The 7,984-nt window shown below is 48.8% G+C and overlaps 2 non-coding genes across 2 annotated transcripts; both read left to right on the top strand.

Annotated features, from left to right (window-relative positions):
• Nucleotides 1-2,280: 2,280 nt before the first annotated feature.
• LOC128199015 (small subunit ribosomal RNA) lies at nucleotides 2,281-4,183 on the top strand. The gene has a single exon (XR_008251719.1). It is a non-coding gene; the product is annotated as a small subunit ribosomal RNA (ribosomal RNA).
• A 165-nt stretch (nucleotides 4,184-4,348) lies between these two features.
• Nucleotides 4,349-4,505, top strand: LOC128199109 (5.8S ribosomal RNA). The gene has a single exon (XR_008251786.1). It is a non-coding gene; the product is annotated as a 5.8S ribosomal RNA (ribosomal RNA).
• The last annotated feature ends 3,479 nt before the right edge of the window (nucleotides 4,506-7,984 follow it).

The raw sequence follows: 7,984 nt of genomic DNA, 5'->3' as shown, positions 1-7,984 counted from the left end.
TACCTTGTGTTTGGACTTGATGAACCATATGGATTGTGACTGCATAGGGGGTCTGGTGATGAAGACGGGGGACAGTCACCATTCACGTTTTTCTCAATATTCATATTACGTGTGGATAAAGGGGCAGTGAAATTTTGTATATGAGTTAAGGTAAAATTAAATAAAATTAAAATTGGGATTATAGGACTTAGATACTTATTATAAGAAAATAACGTTTCTATTTGTGTTCACACTCATTAGGTGTGCTGACACTAAAAATTTAAAAATAAAAATAACATCTTACCCATATGCTACCTTCTGATCAGTTTGAAGGCGGTGCCAATCCAGTGTCATGTTTTATTAAAAAATTAAAATACAAACTTTGAAAAGCTCTTGATTTTTTTTTCACATATTTTTTCGTTTTTAACTATAGTGGTGAATCGTTCAATATTGTGCTTACCAAGGTTAAACCTATTAAATTATTATCACTAACTAATGTTAAGTTTTGTTAATTTGTTAAATACTACGATATACACCGCTGTACTATTATGATAATTTAATTTCATTATTTTCGTAACCAGTTGCATAAAATTAGATTTCATGCTTTCACATATCGTACAGTGTAAATAAATAAATTATTTAAACAGTCGGGACCTGTAAAAAAATGTAGACGAACATCATTCTATTCAATATAATAATAGGTCCCGACTGTTTTCTAATTTTCTAATTTTCTAATTGCTTTCTACACACGTGGACTGAGCTTGTTATTTTCTTTTCAGTTTTTGTATAATTTATGCAGTCGGGTTTTTTTATTTGTTTAATTTATTTATTTATTTCACACCTTTTCAGTTACGATAGATATATTTGTTGGTTGCACGTTACAATAACATGTTGCAATAGTAAAAAAAAAAAAAAAAAGTTTTTTTTCACTTCGACTCTATATAGCGTCTCACAGGTAGTGTTGTTGGTTTTTTTTTTTTATTTTTTCATTTCACCTAACTAAGAACACTTGGGTTAACCTTAACCTCCTCCTTTTTTTTTTGAAGTCGGTTAAAAATGTAAATACCCTAAACAACAACAACAACAACAACAACAACAACAACAACAACAACAACAACAACAACAACAACTAGTCGAGTAGAAAGTGTAGAAAAAGTTGTTCACGAAACACCTCCCCATCCGCCAAAACCCCCCCAAACCGCGGCGGCGGCGACCGCCCCCCACCCCCCCCCCGCCCCCCCCCCCCCCCCTCCGAGTCATTTTCGTAGTCGAAAATGTTTTTCCGGCCCGTTTTCGGGACACACAATAAACGAACGGCTCGATTTTTTGATTCGTTCAAAATAACACATACACATGTACACAGATTGCGCCGTCAGCGCGTTTACTACTATGACAGGGTCGTGGCGCGTCGACGTTTGAGGTGATTGTGTGAGAGTCTGGTGGCGCTCGCTTTTCTTCTCGGGTGTCGACGTGACACGGCGCGTGTTGTGCGTGTGCGCGCGTTATCGTGTTTTTGCGATACGTTTGAATTGAATATATACGTGTACGTACGTACATGTTAATATATTAATTTATATGTGTGTGTACGTATGTATATATACGAATGTACAACGTGGTGCGTGCGCGCGCGTACGTTCAAAAAAAAAAAAAACAACGGCGTTGCAACCGACGGAATCGCGTTTGACGCTTTTCCACACCCCGTGTAGTATGTATAATCGTCGTACGGCGAGAAATTCACAAACCACGGTGTCGGTAGCTTGATTTACTGTGTGCGGGGCGGCATCGTGTGTCGCCCTGGAACAATGTGTACTCCCAACTTGATTGAGCAATCAGAGAGTCTGGATGACGGTCTCTCACACTCCGGGCGACGACCCACGTGTGGTTTTCCGCAGAGTCACTGTTAAAACACTTACGGCTTCACTCTAGCAGTGGAGCGCCGTGTGTGGTATGTACGTCTCGTTCATAGAACGTTCAAGTTTCTTTGGGACCCGACGACAGCACTGCGAGAGTGTCTAATGGCATACTTTTCTGTGCGGTCGGAGGACGTGTCCTGTGAGATTGCGTCGTGTACGCTCTTCTTGCACAATGTCGGGCACCGCGCCGCGCTCCGTTCGCCGGAGCCGTGGCGCGATCACGTGCTTCAGAGGCCCTCTGCCACGCACGCACACCACCACCCACTCCCCCGCCTGTCGCGTGCGACGTGTGTCCGTCGAGCTTCCGGGTTGGGGACGAAGTGTGGGTGTGTGTTTGTGGGTCGTGTGGCGGGGGGAAGAGAGCTTAGATAATAATATCAATATCTGCTCCCTGGTTGATCCTGCCAGTAGTTATATGCTTGTCTCAAAGATTAAGCCATGCATGTCTCAGTGCAAGCCGTATTAAGGCGATACCGCGAATGGCTCAATATATCAGTTTTGGTTCCTTAGATCTTACTCGGTTACTTGGATAACTGTGGTAATTCTAGAGCTAATACATGCAATCAGAACTCTGACCAGTGATGGGACGAGTGCTTTTATTAGATCAAAACCAATCGACGGAGGGCCTCGCGTCCGAAGTCGTTAATTTTGATGAATCTGGATAACTTTTGCCGATCGCACGGTCCAGTACCGGCGACGCATCTTTCAAATGTCTGCCTTATCAACTTTCGATGGTAGTTTCTGCGACTACCATGGTTGTCACGGGTAACGGGGAATCAGGGTTCGATTCCGGAGAGGGAGCCTGAGAAACGGCTACCACATCCAAGGAAGGCAGCAGGCGCGCAAATTACCCACTCCCGGCACGGGGAGGTAGTGACGAAAAATAACGATACGGGACTCTTACGAGGCCTCGTAATCGGAATGAGTACACTTTAAATATTTTAACGAGGAACAATTGGAGGGCAAGTCTGGTGCCAGCAGCCGCGGTAATTCCAGCTCCAATAGCGTATACTAAAATTGTTGCGGTTAAAAAGCTCGTAGTTGCATTTGTGCGCCGCGCTGTCGGTGCACCGCATCCGCGGTGATACTGACACGTCTGCGGAGCATATCGTCGGTGAGCCGTCGTTAACGCGACGGTTCAATATCAAAATCCTATCGCGGTGCTCTTCGTTGAGTGTCGAGATGGGCCGACAATTTTACTTTGAACAAATTAGAGTGCTCAAAGCGGGCTCAAAATGCCGCTTGAATATTTCGTGCATGGAATAATAGAATATGATCTCGGTTCTATTTTGTTGGTTTTCAGAACTCCGAGGTAATGATTAATAGGGATAACTGGGGGCATTCGTATTGCGACGTTAGAGGTGAAATTCTTGGATCGTCGCAAGACGAACATCAGCGAAAGCATTTGCCAAAGGTGTTTTCATCAATCAAGAACGAAAGTTAGAGGTTCGAAGGCGATTAGATACCGCCCTAGTTCTAACCGTAAATATGTCATCTAGCGATCCGCCGACGTTACTACAATGGCTCGGCGGGCAGCTTCCGGGAAACCAAAGATTTTGGACTCCGGGGGGAGTATGGTTGCAAAGCTGAAACTTAAAGGAATTGACGGAAGGGCACCACCAGGAGTGGAGCCTGCGGCTTAATTTGACTCAACACGGGAAATCTCACCAGGCCCGGACACCGGAAGGATTGACAGATTAACAGCTCTTTCTTGATTCGGTGGGTGGTGGTGCATGGCCGTTCTTAGTTGGTGGAGCGATTTGTCTGGTTAATTCCGGTAACGAACGAGACTCTAGCCTGCTAAATAGGCGTCGTCATTTAGGTGTGCGCGACTCCGGTCGCGCAACTCACTGGCGGCGTATTAAAGTTCTTCTTAGAGGGACCGGCGTCTTCGAGGCGCACGAGATTGAGCAATAACAGGTCTGTGATGCCCTTAGATGTCCTGGGCCGCACGCGCGCTACACTGAAGGAATCAGCATGTTCTCCCTGGCCTAGAGGCCCGGGCAACCCGTTGAAACTCCTTCGTGCTGGGGATTGGGGTTTGCAATTATCCCCCATAAACGAGGAATTCCTAGTAATCGCGGGTCATAAGCCCGCGATGATTAAGTCCCTGCCCTTTGTACACACCGCCCGTCGCTACTACCGATTGAATGATTTAGTGAGGTCTTCGGACCGACACGCGGTGGCTTCACGGCCGTCGGCGTTGCTGGGAAGTTGACCAAACTTGATCATTTAGAGGAAGTAAAAGTCGTAACAAGGTTTCCGTAGGGGAACCTGCGGAAGGATCATTAACGTACCGCGTACGCACATGTTTGCGTTTGCGCGTGCTCGTGTTGTCAGAGACGCACCGATCTAACCTCACTCACTCACTCACTCACTCACTCACTCGCTCACTCGTACCACCCAACAAAACGACAACGCATGTGCACAACAAAAAACGAGAAAACGAAAACCATTACCCTGGACGGTGGATCACTTGGCTCGCGGGTCGATGAAGAACGCAGTTAACTGCGCGTCATAGTGTGAACTGCAGGACACATTTGAACATCGACATTTCGAACGTACATTTCGGTCCGTGGAGAAACATCCAGGACCACTCCTGTCTGAGGGCCGGCTGCATAAATACACACACCACACTGTCCACACAGTGCGACACGTGGCGCGTCCGGTGCAGTGCGTGCGTGCGCCGTTCGACGAGAGTGTCTCTCGATCGGCGGCGGCGCACGCGCTCCGCAGGTCCGCTCAAAAATATCACACGTGTGTGCGTGTGCGTGCGTCCGTGCGCGCTCGTCCCACCGACCCTTCCGTTTACGGTGAATCTGTGGCGACGTACGCGCGCACGTGTACGTGCGTGCCGCTGACGCGCACGCGTAGGCGGACTCGACGTCCGGACTCGCGCGGCGGCGCCGTGCGCTCTCGCGGCGCGCCCCTCTCGCCTCGCGGCGGGGGAGCGCGCTCGCGTGCGCGAACGGCGCCGTCGAGCCGACGGATATCGCGTCTGCCTCCACTTTTATCGTTGGCCTCAGATCAGGGAGGATCACCCGCCGAATTTAAGCATATTAGTAAGCGGAGGAAAAGAAACTAACCAGGATTTCGTCAGTAGCGGCGAGCGAACGCGAATCAGCCCAGCACTGAATCGCGCGGCTTTAACGGTCGCGGGAGATGTGGTGTTCGGGAGGTTCCGCTATCTCGCCGTCGCCGCTCCCGTCAAAGTTCGTCTTGAACGGGGCCGCTTTCCCGTAGAGGGTGCCAGGCCCGTAGCGACGGAGCGAGGCGGCGAGAGGGACGCTCCTCAGAGTCGGGTTGCTTGAGAGTGCAGCCCTAAGTGGGTGGTAAACTCCATCTAAGGCTAAATATTACCGCGAGACCGATAGCGAACAAGTACCGTGAGGGAAAGTTGAAAAGAACTTTGAAGAGAGAGTTCAAGAGTACGTGAAACCGTTCAGGGGTAAACCTGCGAAACTCGAATGAACGAACGGAGAGATTCATCGACATCCGACGGCGCGCGGGCGCGCGACCCGTGCCGCGCCGCGGCACCCGCGAGGGGGCACGCGCGCGACATCGAGGCGCGCGCCCGCGCGCCGTCGGACATCGACACATCAACAAACATCGACATTTCGAACGTACATTTCGGTCCGTGGAGAAACATCCAGGACCACTCCTGTCTGAGGGCCGGCTGCATAAATACACACACCACACTGTCCACACAGTGCGACACGTGGCGCGTCCGGTGCAGTGCGTGCGTGCGCCGTTCGACGAGAGTGTCTCTCGATCGGCGGCGGCGCACGCGCTCCGCAGGTCCGCTCAAAAATATCACACGTGTGTGCGTGTGCGTGCGTCCGTGCGCGCTCGTCCCACCGACCCTTCCGTTTACGGTGAATCTGTGGCGACGTACGCGCGCACGTGTACGTGCGTGCCGCTGACGCGCACGCGTAGGCGGACTCGACGTCCGGACTCGCGCGGCGGCGCCGTGCGCTCTCGCGGCGCGCCCCTCTCGCCTCGCGGCGGGGGAGCGCGCTCGCGTGCGCGAACGGCGCCGTCGAGCCGACGGATATCGCGTCTGCCTCCACTTTTATCGTTGGCCTCAGATCAGGGAGGATCACCCGCCGAATTTAAGCATATTAGTAAGCGGAGGAAAAGAATCGGAATCGGTCGGAATCCGCTAAGGAGTGTGCAACGACTCACCTGCCGAAGCAACCAGCCCTGAAAATGGATGGCGCTGAAGCGTTTTGCCTATACAATACCGTTACGGGCAAGTGGGACGCGCGCTCCTCGGACGCGCGTCATTATGCCGTAACGAGTAGGACGTGCGCGGCGGAGAGCGCAGAAGGGTCTGGGCGTGAGCCCGCTTGGAGCCTCCGTCGGTGCAGATCTTGGTGGTAGTAGCAAATACTCCAGCGAGGCCCTGGAGGACTGACGTGGAGAAGGGTTTCGCGTGAACAGTAGTTGCTCGCGAGTCAGTCGATCCTAAGCTCAAGGAGAGATCTTATGTCGATGCGGCGTGTTTTCTTTTGTGACAAACAACGCCCGTTGAGCGAAAGGGAATCCGGTTCCTATTCCGGAACCCGGCAGCGGAACCGTTTCAACAATCGTTCCCTCGTTTCAAAGCGAGCGTTCGACGGGGTAACCCAAAGTGGCCTGAAGACGCCGCCGAGGGGTCCGGGAAGAGTTTTCTTTTCTGCCTGAGCGTTCGAGTTCCATGGAATCCTATAGAAGGGAGATATGGTTCGGAACGCGAAGAGCACCGCATTTGCGGCGGTGTCCGGATACTCTCTGCGGACCTTGAAAATTCAGGTGAGGTGCAAGCCTTATAGTTTGTGCCGGTTTTTGTGAAACGATTTGGATGAAATTTCTAGTGCGTCACCAGCCAAACATACAGCTTGTAGACCAGAATCTCAAATGTTACCACCGAGATTCTGGCTTTCGGATCTATACCCGTAGGAGGATGCGGGGTTAAGTAAACAAAAAAAACACTTTTACAGTAATCACCGGTATTTGGCTTCTATATTTTTAGATGAACCTTTTTTTTACAATATAAAAGTAATGCTAAACCCTTGAGAAACCCTAAAAGGACAAAATATTAATGGGTTAAATTACATAAAAAAAACCAGGTTTCCTAAATGTTAAGTTACTTTGTACATACTTTGTAAATAAACAGTGGTTATCTCAAATATTTGTTTTATTATACCAATCCTTGGGGATTAGATGGTGTCGATATAGCGTTTGGATTTTTGTTGACCAAACCACTGCCACGGCTAGGTATTTAAAGTGGGTCCGTCGAACAACGCACTAGAAGTTATGAATTCACATCGCTACCAGCCAAATCCACAAGGATGATTCCATTTAAGTTCGCTTAGCAATTACACACGTTTATACTAAAGGGACAACAAACACGTTGCATTTTAAACACTCACGAAAGAGGTCTAGTTATCTCTAAATCTTATTGTAATCTGAACGGTATATCCGAATCACCACCAACAATTAATGTAACGCATCCTTAAAAAAAAACAATATATAAAAATAGAAGTTTTAGCATGACTCCATTTAACAAAAGAAAGAATAGGTACGACCTGACGTTTATGATGGAAGCTGACACCACGCGGTCGCTGACCTTGCTGTTGCATTCATCCGTCCGTCATTTTGTCTGGCGGCCAGCGAACCTCCAAGATTTACGCCGCTAACAGCATGCTACTCGACGCGTGCAAATGATTAAATGTAATAGTCAACTCAGGTTCCATAAAAATGTTCCAAGAATGACCAAAGGTTTCAGAACCGGCGTTTCAAATGTCTACAACCAATCTACGTTTCTACATAATAACGTGGTTGTATTAAGAAGAAGTGTGATTACATTAGGTCACGTATATAGGTTAGGTTAAGTTCAGAATATATTACATTCCCATCCTGTAACAAAATACGGAGGTTAGCACATGTCACTAAAGTTTGACCTACGCCGGACAAAGAAAAAAACAATTTCAACCGAGTACCTTAAAAGGATATCCCGCCCTAGTTCCCAGTAGGTAGCCATCTTAACATCTCACGGGAAATTTTTATGGTTGACCGGAACTGCAAGAATTTGTCTCTTTAGCACAACA

This window comes from Bicyclus anynana, chromosome 18 (assembly GCF_947172395.1).
Source record: "Bicyclus anynana chromosome 18, ilBicAnyn1.1, whole genome shotgun sequence".
Taxonomy (NCBI): domain Eukaryota; kingdom Metazoa; phylum Arthropoda; class Insecta; order Lepidoptera; family Nymphalidae; genus Bicyclus; species Bicyclus anynana.
The sequence above is the reverse complement of the archived record's forward strand: the minus strand, read 5'-3'. Positions and strand labels throughout refer to the sequence as shown.